We start from the raw sequence: 18,023 nt of genomic DNA, 5'->3' as shown, positions 1-18,023 counted from the left end.
CTTCCGATCTTGAGCCGGTCGTGACTCATATATATATGTATATATATATATATATATATGGTAACACTTTATTTTAGGGTCTCTTAACTAGTTGCTTATTAGCATGCATATTACTAGAATATTAGCCATTTATTAGTAGTAATTAAGCACATATTAATGCCTTATTCTACATGACCTTATTCTACATCCCTAATCCTACCCACTACCTAAACTTAACAACTACCTTACTAACTTTTAATAAGCAGCAAATTAGGAATTTATTGAGGGAAAATTCGTAGTTAATAGTGAATAAGTGTTCCCTATTCTAAAGTGTTACCATATATATATATATATATATATATACTACTCACAAAAAGTTAGGGATAATCGACTTCCGGGTGAAATTTCAGTATGCACCTAAGATGCACTATAACCTTTACAGGTGAAATTAATTTGACCTTCTCTAAACTTTTAAATGCACATGTACAACTGTTAAATGTTTCAGTACTTTTTGCATAGCATGCTGTTCTCTAACAAGGTGATTAACCGCAAAAATCACAACAAGTGTCTGATCCATGAATTAACCACTAAATGTTCTGGTTCAATGACAATTTGTATTTAAACAGTCCTCTTTGACCATGCTGCTCACATTTTGACATCATGAGACCAAGACGACACCTAACAATTTATCAACAGTACCTGGCCATTGCGAGGCTTCAAATGGGATGTTCTCAGAGGGAAGTTGCCACTGAGCTTAAAGTGTCACAGAGTGTCATCAGCAGGTTGCAACAGAGACAGAGAGACTGGAAGAGTCACAGAAAGGCATAGAAGTGGACATCCTTTGGCCACATACCATGCTGATGACCGTTTCATTGTGAACAGTGCCCTGTGGAACCGGATTATGAATGCAACTCAACTCCAGGCACGTTTAAGGGAAATGAGAGGCACCCGAGTGTCACATCAGACCATTCGAAACCGCTTACATCAGCATGGTCTGCATGCTAGATGACCTGCAAGAGTTCCTGACCACACCACCAGGCACAAGCGTCATCGTCAGGGAGCATTTGTGCTAGACGAGGAACCAGTGGGCCTCAGTGCTGTTCTCTGATGAAAGTCGATTCACATTAAGCAGAAATGATGGCCGCCAATGCTGTTGGAGACGTCAAGGAGAATTCTATGCATCAGCCACTGTTGTCTGGTGTCACAGTCTGGACAGGTGTGTCTAATCAATACAGAACTGCCCTACACCTTGTGAATGGTACTGTGACAAGCCAATACTACCTGAATAACATCATTAATCCAGTCATTGTGCCTCAACACAGGCCTGATTTCATCTTCATGGACGACAATGCCCCAGCTCATTGAGGTCGCATCATCAGGGAACGGCTGCTGGAGGCTGGGGTACTTCAAATTGAGTGGCCCGCACTTCCTCCAGACCTGAATCCCATAGAGTCCCATAGAGTCGTTGTGTAGAGGGTCATAACCCTGCACCCCAGAACCTCAATGACCTGAGGGCAGCCCTTCAAGAAGATTGGAATGCTATTCCTCAGCATAAGTAAGTCAACAGAAAGTCGACTATTGTACAGCATGAGATGTCGTTGTCAAGCTGTAATTGATGCTCAGTGACACATGATAAGTTATTGAGACATTGACTTTTTTTGTTGTGGTATACCTACCACTGTTGATAGCTTTTGTTTCAATAAATAGTTTGAGATGAATAAATTACCATTGAATGCTCCTACTTAAATGGCCTTCTTTCATGATATAATATCACTGTAGCATGTACTTTTTCCATTTTCCATAAATTTCACCTGTCGAATATCCCTAACTTTTTGTGAGTGGTATATATATATATATATATATATATATATATATATATGTGTGTGTCTGTGTGTGTGTGCGTGAAATAAAACAATCACAGATTTTCAATTAGATAAATTATTACATCAAATAATTATCTAAATCAAATAATATTATAATTTTATCAAACATCATTATTCTTGTAGGAACTGAACCCTGCAGGGACATGTAATTGTCTACTTTTTAGTTTGTTTGTTTTAATTTAGTTGCAATTTAGTTTGATTTTTATTTTCAATTTCTTAAGGTACAATTATTATCTAATTATAGCTATTTAATATTATATTTGAAAGCCATCATGTATACTTAAATTGTAAATGATCAGAATTGTTTTTAATGATCCGTCTTTTGTTTATTACTTATTAGTAATAATAACAGAACATTACCATATCCGTTTTTGTATACGATGTACTTTGTATTTTGTATAAAAGTATTTTTTATTTTTATTTGTATTTTTTTTTACTTATGTTTAAAATCTTACATAAAGATTTTAGGGCATAACTACTCATCAGACTTTATTTTAAGGCCTAATTCTCGCTATTAACAAACCATTAGCTATGCCTTTTGAACACAACTAGAAATCAGTGGTTAGGTTGTATTGACAACACTGTTCCAGAGCAGTTCAACCCAAATATTCAGATGTGTGCAGCACATTTTACGGAGGACTGTTTCCTGATCCTGGAAGAGTAGACTACAATGCCGGCTGTTCTGACTCACATACTGTAAGTAGGTTTTCATATTTAAAGAATTTGCCACTGATGATTCAAACGCGAGTTTTGAGCAGTGTAGAGCAGCGCTTGTTGTTTGTCATTTCTCCGATCACAAATGCAGACATGGTTTTATGTTTACGTGGCGCGATGCAATGCGTAAAAAGACAGTATAAGTCATTATAATCCATAATTATGTCCCCACTGGATGCGACAAATGCCTCGTTTATAATGGGTTTTAATGTTTTTGTCACGTCGCTCCGGTGACATCAACAGGGCATCACAGTATGGTAAGGGGCGTAACATTTCCGTCACACGCTTGAGATATTCGGCCAATCACAAAGCACTGGATAGCTGGCCAATCAGAGCACACCTCGCTTTTCAGACCGATGAGCTTTGTAAAAATCGACGCGTCTCAGAAAGGCGGGGCATAGAGGAGAAACAATAATGTACAGTATGTGGAAAATAATGTGTTTTTTAAAACTTAAACCGCATAAACATTTCATTACACCAAATACACAAAATAATGTTCTTTTTAGCAACATCATATGACCCCTTTAATAGGTAGTAAGGTAGTTGTTAAGTTATTGGGTAGGATTAGGGATGTAGAATATGGTCATGCAGAATATATACTTTATAAGTACTAACAGCCAATATGTTATTAACAGTCATGCTAATAAGGACTTAGTTAATAGTGAGAATTGGTCCCTATACCAAAGTGTTCAGTGTTTTATTTTTGCACCTCTTTATGCAGCAATAATAATTTTTAGATGACGAACTGAAGATAACCACAGCTGTGAATGGTAAATTGTGGTCAAGGAAACATTCAATATTCAGTATTGTTTCTTCAATGCAAACCAATCCACAGTATATCGACTTCAATACAAATAGTTTTCTTCTTCATATATGTATTCCATTCGTCCCTTCAGCAACCATTATTCCTTTAACACAAAAGTCAGTCTTCACAGTCTTGGGTGGTTTGGGGATTCTGACTGTAACGTTCAAACGGCCTTGTTTCTGCTTTCAGCACATGTTGCGTCCTCTCCCTTATATCTTTCTCGCTTAAACGAATAAATTCTCACCGTGGGCTTCACAGGCTGCAGTTCAGCCATTCGAGACAGACAGAACAGTTCTGTTTTACAGTCTCGGCTGCACATTCCCACCCAGCCCACGTGTCTGAGATGAAGCTTTACATCTCCCTAAAGGTCAGAGCTACTGGAAACTGGATCAATGAGTTTGAACCTCTAGCACAGATCTCAACCTCACATGTGACGCTTGAGTCACTCTGGTAGTGATTATGCAGAGCTCTTTGATGACCTCGTTGTTCAAGTCTTCACTGGAACAGGAATAACTACATGTATTGACTAAGAAGTCGATCTGTCTGTTCAGCCAATGGCTCAGCATGCCGCTATTAATTATGGGAGAGTGACCACCAACTCCTGAAATATGAAAAAAAGAGCTGTTCTTTGTGCTTTTAGAGTTGCGATGAAATGCAGATCTTTTCTGCCGCATTGTGACAAATTTAAGTCTAACAGATTGTCAAAAAAGAAAAAAATATATAGGGCGAGAACTTGTTTCTGTTCATCGGTTGATGATTGGATTTTGAAATATGGGCATTTTGCTCAAAAATGGGAGGCGAATGAACGTCGGTTTTAAGTGACTAAAGTATTGGTCCTGCATACATGACCAGTTATGACTTTTTTTTTTTTTTAAATGAAACATGCACAAACAAATTGTTCACAATATGATCTATAACATGGATTGAGAATAAAGATTTCATGCCAACTTTAAAAGGACAGTTCAGTCAAAATGTTAAATTTGTCATTATTTATTGATGTTCTAAACTCATTTGCTATGCCATTAGTGCTCAAATCTCATTTGTGATTGCATTCACATTCAAAATAGCACACTGGCAACTAGGTTTGACATCATGTCGTCACTAAAAGCCACTGCCAGAATCTTCTGAATGAAGAATTTAGCGATTTGCAGTGGAGTGGAATATTTTTGTAAATAGTGGATTCAATTTTGGTCAGAATTGGTAAATGAGTTGTATTGGCCAAATGTAATGCACAAAAGCAAAACAAGAATATTTGTGCTATAGTGCAATATATTTCAGATGCTCAGCTCTCAGAAACTAGCCTGGTCTCATTGTTTATATATACAGTAGGTATTTGTACGTAACATTCACACATTGGGTAGCACGTACAATATCGATGTACTGACAGCTTTGAAAATATAAACATAATTATTTGTTTTCAGCTAAATAAACTATACAAATCCTTTATATCATTAATATACTGTTTTATAGGTATATTTTTGATCCCTTAACCCTACCACATAACCTAAACATAACCCACCTTTCAACAATATAAAAAATGAAACTTGAAGAAAAATTTGACAGTAATTTTTGTTAAAGCATACCATTATATAGATATTTTTGATTCACTAATCCCTCTCATATCTCTAAAACATTTGTTTAAAAAAAGTAAATAACTTCTCACTATGAACTAACTATTAGCTACGTACGACTTTTGCCTCAATAATCTCCTAATTTGCTGCTTATTAATAGTTAGTAAGATAGTTGTTATGTTTAGGGATTGTTAGGATTAAGGGATCTAAAATATGGTCATGCAGTATAAGGCATTAATGAGTACCTATTTGACACTGTGAAGCTGCTTTGACTTAACGCTTCTTGAGACGGCAAATTTAGCTTTTTAACAAATTAAATAAATGAGCCAACTGCATTAAATAACTGCAACTGAAAATACAATCTCATTTATCATAAACTCACTCAAATCAACTGTTTAATCGCATTAATTAAATATAGAGTAAATTATTCATACACATTTGTTTGTCTGTAAAGTTCATATTTAAATAATTTACATTTTAGATGCTGTAAGTACTCGAATATTGTATGTTTTATTGAACATTATTGCACATTCTGTGCAAATGTGAGTAAATATAGAAGCAAATTTAATGTGAATAACATAGGGAAATGAATAAGATCACATTGCAGTAAAAGAAGGAGGTTTAAGATTGTAATTTCAGCACTGCAAAAACATATTAAATGTCACATTTAAGTAATGTATTTTGCATAGCGGAATGTAATCAAAGGTCAGCAGCAAAACATTGGTAAATAACGTGAGATAAGATTATAACTTTTATTTGGATTGTTTAATATATAATCTCTTTTTTACAGCTTTGCATAAAGTTCAGTGTTTGAAATTCCCTGTGCATTTGATTCATGTTGAGGAATATAGAATCTGTGCAAATGTGACCGGTTAGTGTCACCCAAATTAATTGTTGAACCCAGCTCTTTCACTCGCAAAGATTATCACTTTATCACTATAATTATCACTTTGACTCGCCCTTATTAAAAGCAACTACATGCATTCAATGTAAATGAAAAGTATGCAAACATGTAAAAGATGGAATTCCGTTTTAGAATTAAATACAATATGCAGAATAGAGCTTTTACTGAGTGGCACATTTCATTGCTAGACGAAGAAAAAACATTAACATACTCATGGAAGAAAAAAACCAAAAAACTTTGTCATATGAAGTTCAATCAGTACATCTCAGAATGAGTGTGTTTTTGTTCTTGTTTGATTTATTATTGACCTCATAGCATGCCAGGTTATTGTTGTTGGTTTAGTACATTTTGTTACTATGGCGATCAGAGTGCTATTGTGCTCACAATAGCAGTGAGTGGATGAGGGTGGAGTGGGATTCAGTTAGCGTGATAGCGCTGGAGTAATTACTCTAATTATATGACCAGCAATGTTGCTGCTGCAAAACAAAGATAATCAGTCCCCTTCTTTTTCCAGCTTCGTACACAAATCACGAGAAGAATACTGCAAAGCGATACTATCTAATCTCTTGTAAAGAAGTGCGATTATCTTGTTGTATAAGTCTCTTCTTCAGCTCCGAGCACTTTGGAGCTTTTTCTGGAAAATCTTTCTGTGACGGAAAGAGAAATGAGAAAGTGGGGTGTAGGAAGGTGAGAGACTGAATAGTTTGCATTGACTTCCACCTGCCTCAGGGCTGCATGTTTATTTATTTAATCATTTATTTAGTTCAAACCAAGCAGTTTTCTTCTGTTCGCAAATGTACACGCACTGGTGCTAGTAGGCTAAAAAATAGCACAAATTAAAATGATTATACAGAAGAATATGGCTGAAATTTTTATATTGGTACATTTTATTAATTTATTGCAAATTTTGCAGTAGTGAGGCTTGCAACAAAGTGGTAACCCAATTGAATCTGATTCAAATGATAGCCTTTCAGCATTTGCCACCTTTTGGAATGTATTGTGCATCAACTTGATCATGTATGCTCTGCATCTAAACATGCATTTACATTACCATTGTTTAGTGAGTTTTTGCGAGTGAAATCCACTTATTCAGAATCCACACAGTGGATGAGGGATTTCCCCATGCAGATTTCACACCAGTTCAAATCGGTGGTGTACATTTGCGACCAGCAGAAAACTGCTTGGTTTGAACTTCTGTGTGAGCTGTGCTTCATACATCACTACAGTATTGACAAAATACACTGGACCTTTTTACCTGCAAACCTTCACAGACATTTCACCAATGAACAACCTAAATGTTCTTTTGAATTTGTGTCAGCATTATGTATATATATATGTACATATTTATTTATTTCAACCATGTTGATTAGCAATGTCACACAGCTGATAGAGTAAGAACTTCTTTCAATTAATCCATTTAAAATTGAATTAATGCCCGATTTTTGCTATAAATTAAGGACATCTTATTCTCTTTTTTTTTCCTTCAGTTATTCTACTTTTTTCCAGATTCTGTCATCGGCTCGTTGTTACTTACTGGAACACTTACGCACATACACACTCTTCAAAAAAATGGTGCTTTAAATCTCTTGACAAACTAAAAGACGTAAATTAAAGGGGTACTATTATGCTTTTTCACTTTTTTAATTTTAGTCAGTTTGTAGTGTGTATGTTTGGGCATGCCGGTGTGCCTACACTCATAGAAAATAATGTATTCGAATTTTAAAGACGTGGCGCGACGCAACGCAACGCTGCGCTTCTCGTCCGGTGTGCGACCGCCTGAAACGCTGTTTTTTTTTCACTTCCGTGCCCAAACGTCTTTGTTTCGGCTTCCGAAAGGGTATGATGTCAGGAAACAGTGGTTGCAATTTATTTTTTAACTCTGTTCCTGAGCATTATAACCCCAATTTGCTATTGTGTGCTGCACATTTTACTGAGGACAGCTTCCACAACATGAGGGAGTACATTGCCGGATTCGCCAAAAGCTTTCGTTGAAAGACGGAGCAAGGGTCGGGGCAGTACTGAAACACCATCTAAGCTGTTCGCCAATCACAACGCACTGGGACAGCTAACCAATCACAACACATTTTGTTTTTCGGAAGGCGGACCTTCATCAAAGCCAGAACTAATCAAGCCGTTTGTGCCAGGCTGGGGAGAAAGGTATTTTAATAATGTAAATTATGTGAAAACCACATATTTTACGAAAAAAATTATGCGAACCACCAAGCATGAGAGCATGTTCTAGTACACCCCCAAAACAAAATCAAGACTTTGTAAAAGAGCATAATAGGACCCCTTTAAAACACATCCAAAGTAAAGTTGAAGCATTTGAGGTTTGTTAATACCATAGCAGACATCAGACTCAACAGTGTTGTACATGTTCTTTGCTGCAATGTTAGTATAGCCAGCATGCACAGATATTCTAAGGAAAAGAGCACCAAGAACAATAATTACTGTCAGTTACTTTCTCTCAGAGAAAATTAAAAATATATTTTGTTTTGTGCCTTTAATACTGTAGAAGAAGCCCTTTTATATTGCATTGGGTTCACATAAAATCTTCTGTGTAATATGCGTGGATGATTAGTTGATCTCATTTTGTTTTAAGGTGCTACGAGGTGCAAAATAACACATTAAGCAGATATTCTGCTGAACCTTTGAGAAAATCGCCCATGTTTAATGACCTCCTACAGCTAAATGCAGCTGAATTTAACTTCATAGAAATTAAACACTGGAGTTGATTAGACATAGATGATTTCACAGTGTCCACAAGAAACGCTTCATTCAGTCCCTCATCAGTTTCATTTTTATCTGTACTTGACCTCTTAGTGTCTTCAGTCTGTGATTTTTCAGACTACAGCCCAAGCTGATGATGAGGAGAGCACTTTGACCGCTCACTCTAAGAAGAGAATTAATATTCAAAAGACCAGATAAAGACAAAAGCTTTCTTCTTGATCACAGCACAAAAGCCTGCCAACATCAAATCAAACCAGTGGGAAAAAAGCAATATTATACAGTGATGTGAATGTTGAATACTGTACAGAGGAGCTAAAATAGAACTCTTACTGCTGGATATGGATTAAAACACATTTCTGCATGTATGACAGACTTGATGCTGGTTAATGCTTCATCTGGGTCAATTAAGAGTAATAATATATATAGAGAAGATTATAGTTTCCTAAAAATCTTGTGAAATAGCAACCCGGCTTACAGTCAAACACACAGTGTCTTTCTAGATCAGAGGTAAACTGTGCACCTTGGATTTAGTTAATTTCCATTTGAATAACAATGTGAACAGCAGACAGCAAATTGCCAAAGAAAGTCTTTTATTGCAACTGTGAAACTGTTTGCTTCTAGAGTTGATAACCTGCATTAAAATTCATTACTGGCCTATGACAACTGAGAGTGGATAAATAAATTAAACATTTATTTGTATTCCTTTTTGCTGGCCTTTGACAGGTGAAGCAAATAATAGGTATATGGAACATGAAATTTTAAGTGCAATACGTAAGTGTGAAAGTTTTTGGACATTTGAGCGCCGCTTTGAAATATTAAGTATGGCTTCAAGGTTGAATTAAATTGTCCTCTGCCGTCATCAAGTGGCGTTTTATGGCCTGTGTAGGAAATTGAGGTGTCACATTTCAGGACTTGGGGTGTGAAATATCTTTTTAATTCAACAACTAATAGTGTCTAGTGAAATTGAGATTTATACATAACACGAATGCTGAATAAATAAGCTTTCTATTGATGTATGGTTTGTTAGGATAGGACAATATTTGGCCGAGATACAACTATTTGAAAATCTGGAATCTGAGGGTGCAAAAAAATCTAAATATTGAGAAAATCGCCTTTAAAGTTGTCCAAATGAAGTTCTTAGCAATGCATATTGCTAATCAAAAATTAAGTTTTAATATATTTACAGTAGGACATTTACAAAATATCTTCATGGAACATGATCTTTACTTAATATCCTAATGATTTTTGGCATAAAAGAAAAATCAATCATTTTAACCCATACAATGTATTTTTGGCTATTGCTACAAATATACCCCAGCGACTTAAGACTGGTTTTGTGGTCCAGGGTCACATATACTAAAGGTTTATTTGCCATCCTAAAAATTATAAATGTTAAAAATTAACATAAAATAAAAAATACCTTTGTACAGCCTATATATGTATTCTTTGCATGCATTATGAAAGTGCATTATTTGCACTTTTTTAATCACTTTTATTACATAATATGGACCGCTTATTAGCTATTTCTTATTAGCTTCGAGGCAACAAATGCAGTTCCTTCTAACATTAACAGATAATGTTTACTTACTAACAAATGTGAATTATACTGTATTTTTAATGGACGAAAAAATCAAGAAAATGCTTTTTTGGACTGGAAATGTGCATCCTCCACATGGTTCACAATGCTAGAAAACAAATTTAAAAAGACAGGCAGGCTAAAAATGTATTAGTTTATTCAAAATTATTTCCTTCAGTTTTGACCAGTTATTGCCATCTTATATGCATCATGTCCTTGTTAGATTGAGAAGAAAAAAAAAAGGTTTGGTACACTGAGACAACATTGTGTAACAGAGATTTAAGAAGTACACCACCATATTACACTCTTAAAAATAAAGGTGCTTCAAAAGGTTCTTCAAGCGATGCCATAGAAGAACCATTTTTGCTTCCACAAAGAACCATTCAGTCAAAGGTTCTTTAAAGAACCATCTCTTTCTTACCTTTATATAATCTGAAGAACCTTCTTTCGCCACAAAGAACCTTTTGTGAAACAGAAAGGTTCTTCAGATGTTAAAGGTTCTTTATGGAACCATTTAGACAAAAAGGTTATTCTATGGCATCGTGAAGCACCTTTATTTTTAAGAGTGTAGTCCATATAGTTTGTCACACCCGAGTTCCAGTACACAATTCGGAAAACCAAGATGGAAAGTATTTTGCACAGACAATGCCAAGTATCATGTCCACAGATAGACTGGAAAGCACTATGTGCACCACTGACTTTATTGAGACACATACAAACAGAAGTGCTAATAAACAATATATTGCTACTTACACCTACTGCTGATGTGCCTAGCAGCTATTTAGAATTCTGAAGTCTGAAGGTTTGTTGTGGTTCCTCTGAGTTTATGAGTTGGAACTCCAACATGAGGGGCCATTTGAATTTAAACTTCCTACTGGGAAGTCAGAATTTCAGACTTCTGAGTACAGATGGAATGCATCATAAAAGGCACAAAGCTTGATTTCATGGGGTCTTTCAGTGTACATTTTGTGACCTGATTATTAACACAAAGTAACCCCTGATGCGGTTTTATTGTGTGAGAGTAAAAAAGCGCAAAAATGACATGAAACTACTGTAGGTAGGCTAAGGTAATTGGTTTCCTGCATGGAAGCAATATTACATCTGACAAGAAAATGCTGCATCTGACCAATAAGATTCAGGTATTCCAGAGGGTTCTGTAAAAAAAAAAAAAAAAAAAAAACATATTGAAAATGCAAACACAAATGTGCCAAATTCAGACATGATTTTTATCTGTGCACCTTTTATTAACAGTCAGATTATTCTAAATTAAAAATCACTTAGCCTTTGTTATGAATACTGATATGGAAATGTGCAATCCCAACTTGTATTGCTTAATCATTCAGTGTATTACCGCCTTTAGCTGCAGCGCAAAGCTGATTGATTTATTTGATTTCATTTAAAAGAAAATTGAGTTTTAAAACAGTAGAGTGGTGTGTTTTGCATGCAGTCACATGTTGTCCTCTGTAATTAAATTTGGTTCTTCCCTGGCTTGCACTGCACTTCTTATAACACCAGTCAATATCTGTGTTTGCTTTCTTTAACACATTAAAGAATAATTATCTTTGGTGACAAATCGTTATTGTCGTCTCTGCAAGCGATGAGACAAAGAAAGCTGAAGTGGAATGGTTGTAATGTCAGCATCACAACGGCTTGTGTGTGAGTTTTATATGGAACTGGCTCCTATTTATTTTCTCCTAGCACTAAATCACACAGACTTCACCCAATCAGACGTGATAAAGATATTCATGGAACAGTGTGTATGACTGTCACACTGTGGAAAAGAGCCCAGAAGAGCTGTGAAATGAGATCGAGAATAATCAGCGTAAGAGCTAGAATAGTAATGCTGTAGAAGTGTGCCTTAGAATAAACAGACTCTTATTTCTTTTTGTTTTACAGGTTGAATTGTATTCATGATTTAAGCCTTCAAGACGTAGAAAAAAAAATATGGAAAAGTATTTATTTACACAGATTAATACACAGATATTAATATTTATATACATATGTATATGCGGTCGCCGTGATTTTGCCAAGTAAGACATGTTCCTGGATCAACATCTTTTGTTGATCCTGGATCAACATAACTGTCCAACAATATAGACTTAACCCAATCCCTACCCCTAAACCTAACCCTACCCATAATTTATTATTAAAACAGTGTGAAATGATAGCTGATTAACAAGGGTGTAGAAGCACCAAACCCTGTTTGTAAGCCTAAAACAGATATTTTCTGAAAAGTTATCCCTCAATTCTGATTGGTTGATAGGAATGTTGTTCCAGGATCAACAAGGATGTTGATCCAGCAACATGTTGTACTTGGTGAAATCACGGTCACCATGTATATGCATACATAAATAATACATACATTTTAAATTCTCTCAGTACACCCGTTTTGCAAATTTCAGCATATACCTGTATACAAACAAAAAAATGTATGTTTAAATGTTACAATTACCTATCAATACTAAGATCAAGCTGGGATTTGGACAGATTTTCAGCAAATATCAACTTGAATTTGAAAATTCTGCTTCAGACTGGGACCAAATTAGGTTAAAAGGAAAAGCTAATTTATGTTAAATTGTCCATCTACATGCCCAAATCCATGTTTTCCAGAATTTCATATGTATATGCCAAACTAGAAAGCTGTGCTTCACATTACACAGTAAAATTAAAAGCTTCTGCACCACCGTTTATCTTTATAATGCATTGAATTTCTCCTTCACGCCTGGAACACGTGATTTACGCATCACTTCCCTTTGAGATAACTGCAAATTAAAACGGCTCAGTTTCATTATCTTTATTGAACTATGTTCCCATTGCAGCTTGACGTCTCCCACATCCAAGTAGACTCCACTGAAGAGGACATTTGGATGGCACAAGCCTGTTTAAAGCCAATGCAATTATGTCAGTCTTAAAATACTTTCTTCTATCCCCGCTTAATGTGCAAATACAGCTATAAGCAAAGCATTCTATAAGTAAAGGTCGATTTGCCCTGAAAAGTGTAAAGACTTTTAAAGCTTTGCTCTGCACATTTTCAAAAACACTCTAAAAGTGTTCAACATTTTTTTGTCACTTACTTGAGTGACACCTCAAATAATTAAGCTTGTTGAGGAGGGGTGTGCTGTTACTCTTATAAGAAAAAAAAAACACTTTATTTTAAGGTGACCCAAATCCTATCCATAAGCACATGTAATTGCTTAAAGCTGCAGTCTGTAAGTTTTGCCTCTTTGCCGCCATCTCTGTTTGAAAACCTGCAATTGCAGCAGTGCGCGGAATTATGTAGCTTGCGTGGGTTGTGCTCCGGCTCGGCTCCAGCGCGGATGACTCTAATGTTCTGAAGAGTATGTGTGGCAGTCAATCACCGCACCGGTGTGGATATTTACTGTACTTCGCAATCACAGATTCTAGTCTACGTCTTGGAATATGACCCAAATAAGAATTTTCACCGTATATTGCCATCTGAACAAGTAAGTAACAAGTCTGCCACGTTTGTTCTGACCAACTGAGGAAAAAAGCATTACCATAAATCTCGCTACCAATGGTGATTAAATCTAAAGATCGGTTAGCTCATATCACATCAAACCGTTCAAATTATTATTATTGTTATACTTTGTTATACTGTTATACTTATATATATGTTATACTTATTCTCAGATGATTAATGTTAACAACATCAGCATTGGTGCACACTTTCCTGTTTATCACAACAAATGGCCAAACAAAGCGCACGACACTGACAAGGTACGCGATACAGTACGAGACCAAACGCGATTTTAGCAGTACTTAAATGTATAATTACACTGTAACAAGGACACCTTGGTGGAGGTGTCGGTAGAACTTGAAAAGATATGAAGGCAACCATTTTACACTGCATTTTTATATTTAAAAAATCCCTTGAGTGAACTAATCTTAACACATTCTAATTAAAAGAATTGTCTATTTATATTAAGCAACTCATGAAAAGCTCTATTTGTTACCTTTATTTACATGACTTTAACTTACAATGGTGAAATCACAAGTAAGCCTAATTCATATACAACTTTCCTAACTTTACAGTAGACATTGTAAGTGTCTGTTTAAACATATAACAGAAACTAATCTGCAATGAAATGAAGTATAAATTTAAACTTTTATAAATGATAAATTAATAATATTAGTATTAATATTAAATGACAAAACTGAATCAGCAGTTTCTCTTTAATTTTGTATGCAACAAAAGGACACACATTTAATCTATTTAATGTTGTTAAATAGTACACGTTTTTGGTCTTACCTTGTAAGTTACTTACCCAGCATTCATTACTTGACATTTATCATTTGTTACATATTACACCTGTACCCTCTATAGTAATAATAGTAAATTATGCATTATTATAAGCAACTAACCCTAAATCAAACCCTACTTCTAACCCTAAAGTAAGTACATGTTGTTAATTACTATTACTCGGTATTCAATTGTATAATTACACTCTAACAAGGGCATCCTAAAATAAAATGTAACCAATAAACAAACAAACAAATAAATAATAAAATTACAAATGTTGAATTTGAATGGGCTTCAGAATGAGAGTCAAAACAGCTGATACTCGATTATAATTGTATCAATATTATGTTATTCAATATTATATTTAAAATTAATATATTTTAAATGTACTGAATTGCAACTTCATCATTAGGAATGTGTAATTACAAATATATTTAGATTCATAATATAAAAAAAGACATTAAAGTATAATTTAGATGATCATAAATGCTTGTCAGTGCATTCGACTGTAAACTTTAACCATGCATTCATTCATATTTCAATAGAAGAAAAACAATAGAAGTAATTATGTATATGTAAATATATAGTAGTTATAGTAGTATATATATATATATATATATATATATATGTATATACACAGTGCACAGCATAAATGAGTACACCCCCTCTGAATAAATATAAAAGATGTATTTTCTTAATGATCACTAATATAATTAATGGAAAGATGGCCACATTGAAACATAGTAAACATATACTTAATAAAAACAACAAAATATATGCCAATATTTTCTGTAAGATAAGTAAATTAGCCAATTTTGTTTAAGTGAAGGATTGCAGAAATGAGTACACCCTAGATTTAATTCAGAAAATGTATAATATTCTAGTACTCAGTATGTCCTCCAGAACTTAAAGTATACTGCTCTGAGCCTTCTTGGCAATGATTGACTTGGTCTCTTGAGACCAGAGTATGGATTCCCAGAAGTCTCTATTTTGCAAATATGGGCCTTGGAAGAGGTTACATTAGTTTATTTTGCTTTGGCTACAGTAGGTAATTCTAGTGGTGACAACAACCATGCATGTCACTTCTGCAGGCTGCGTCATACTCTGTGAGATAAAGTGTATATATATAAAGCCATGGGTCAAACAACACTCTAAAGTTCAGCTAATTGCATTAAATATACATTAAATTCCATACATTTTCAAGTAATTGCTGTTACCATACAAGTAAGTGTCTGGAAACATTACATTCAGTTTGCATTTAGGTATAATTGTAAAGTATAGTATTTACATAAAATAATACTACAGTACTCATTTAAAAGTATGCTAAAAATGTACTTCTTTTTCACCAGGGATAAAAACATTTCTGATCTCAGTTCAAATCATATTCATTTTGTCCCCATGGCATCTGCAGCCTGTTACGGCTGTCGGCAGCAATTAGACAGACTGAGTGATGGCCTGTTGTTTATTTACACCCTTACTGTCCGTGATTTCAGCCATGGGAGGAATGGTAATGACCTACATGATGTGCTCTAATAACCCCTCGTAAGGCCAGGTGGGCATAATTGAAGTGCATCATAACAGCGTAAACTAGATTGAAAGCATTATGAAAATTATACCCTTTTCCTTTGCTGTAGCTAATCATCATCTGAATTTAAATTAAGGTGCAGGATGAATTGCAGTTTGCTTCTTATTAGGTTTCCCTCTTGCCAACTTCTTTCTTGTGTTTGGCTCATTTTGAAAAGTGTGTGCTAAATTAATTATTTTATTAATTTAAATTAATAAAATGTAAATACTTTAAATGATCTATTAATGTATTAAAAGAAGAATGTAATATGAATACATACCAATGGGAAATATATTGACATTTAAAATATGTTTTATGATGTGTATACTGTATTATTACATGTATTATTTCATGTTTATGAGTAATTATTCTTGAAAAGTTATATATAATTGTATGTATAATTATATAATTCTATGTATTATATATGATTTATTTGTATTTCATTCCATTTGAATTCTTATTAAGTTAAAATTCAAATAAAAGCCTGTTTGCTACATCAGTTCAAATTCAATTTAACATCCGGAACTGAATTACAATTTAAAAGGCATTGTCCATTCAATTCCTAATGACGCATAACCCAAAATGAACACCCACACACTCATACGGTGTGTAATCCTCAGACAGTGTAAGTATAGAGAGACTATCTAACATCTCTTTTCCCTGTTACCCCATTATCAGTCTCTATTCAGACTCAAATGATTAATGTGAACATTTGCATTCAGTGTATGCTTGAGTCGAGAGTAAGAGAAGCTCTTAATTTATTAGCTTTCATTATGACCACCTTGTTGGGAATGTAACAACTCCACAGCTAAACGACCTCTTCACCCAGGAAATAAATCTCTTCAGCTGAAACTGATCATTTAGTATTAAAATAAGCACCGTAGGTGGCAGCTGCTTAAGGTTTTAATCGCAAGTAAAATTGTTAATAAGGTTCGTTGTCAATCAGATTTGAATGCCTCTGTATTGGAACAAAGCACTGAAATAAATGAGATGGCAAGCTTGAGAATTCGTACTGTACGATTTCATTAAAATGTTGACATATAAAGCCCTGTGCCCTTATGAAAACCTCACGACAACATGGCCGCAACCTAACTCTCTAAGAAAAGTCATTTCCTCTCCTCGCTAAACAGTAAACATGCCCCAGTCGTTTAATTTACCCTACATTCAAGATTTGAAGGCCATCTCATAAGGGTTGTAAAAGTAATTTTCATGCTTTGCTTTGTTTTTCAAGATTGAAAACAGTCCCATGGCCAGTGACTATCTCCACCCTAAGGCCAGGAGATGGAAAATGAGGTGCTCGGCTTCGAATTCAAACTGACACTTGTGAAAACTTGGCCTTGGATGACTGATTAGAAGTGACACATTGACAGCATGAGGTGGGGATCAATATCTTTATCCATGATAACATATGGAGGAAGAGTTCCAACTGCGGCGATTAGTGCTGGTTCAGTTGGAGGCTGCGACATGGGGGTTTGGCGTCTTATTTGAAAGGCGATCAGTTCTGGTTTAATGCTTTGCTTCAAATAAATTGCTTATTAAATGCTAGTCTAGAGACCGGGTTATGATCTACTCATTACAGATGGACCATTTTTACAGCTGCCAATGGATTTCCTGTTGAAATCATACTAACAGAGTTCTAAACGAAAGTTTGGGAAGAAAATGTTCATTGAATCCTGTCAGTCACAATGCAGGGAGGTAGTTTACCTCAGTTTTTTTCTGACAATGCTTCTGGCTTCCCTCAAGTCTGTGTGCAAATAACAATGTGACTTTCATGAATTTCTATAGGTAATTTTCAGGGCACAGTCTGTTGAGGCTTATCTCACAAAACCCAAATTTTAGCATTTTAGCAAAACCTTTTAGCCTAAGCTAAACCTTTTTTTAATGCCCTGGTGTTTGTTTCCTTAAAACACTGATAGCCAACAATGTTTACAAGTTCTGATAATAGCAACATAGCAACATAGATTAACGATTTGGTGTTTCCCGAAACCATACAGTGCCAACCAACATTCGAAAACAGCATCGGAATCTTTTCTTGA

General features: G+C 35.0%; 1 long non-coding RNA gene across 1 annotated transcript in view; it reads left to right on the top strand.

Moving 5' to 3' along the window:
* LOC107670659 (uncharacterized) overlaps nucleotides 1-17,776 on the top strand; it is a 19,366-nt gene extending 1,590 nt beyond the window's left edge. Inside the window, exons 2-3 of the long non-coding RNA XR_001632109.1 lie at nucleotides 2,027-2,029; nucleotides 17,697-17,776. This is a non-coding gene — a long non-coding RNA (uncharacterized LOC107670659). The remainder of the gene's footprint in view (nucleotides 1-2,026; nucleotides 2,030-17,696) is intronic.
* Nucleotides 17,777-18,023: the final 247 nt, after the last annotated feature.

The sequence above is a fragment of the Sinocyclocheilus anshuiensis genome, unplaced genomic scaffold (genome assembly GCF_001515605.1).
Source record: "Sinocyclocheilus anshuiensis isolate Anshui unplaced genomic scaffold, SAMN03320099.WGS_v1.1 scaffold513, whole genome shotgun sequence".
Lineage (NCBI taxonomy): Eukaryota > Metazoa > Chordata > Actinopteri > Cypriniformes > Cyprinidae > Sinocyclocheilus > Sinocyclocheilus anshuiensis.
The sequence above is the reverse complement of the archived record's forward strand: the minus strand, read 5'-3'. Positions and strand labels throughout refer to the sequence as shown.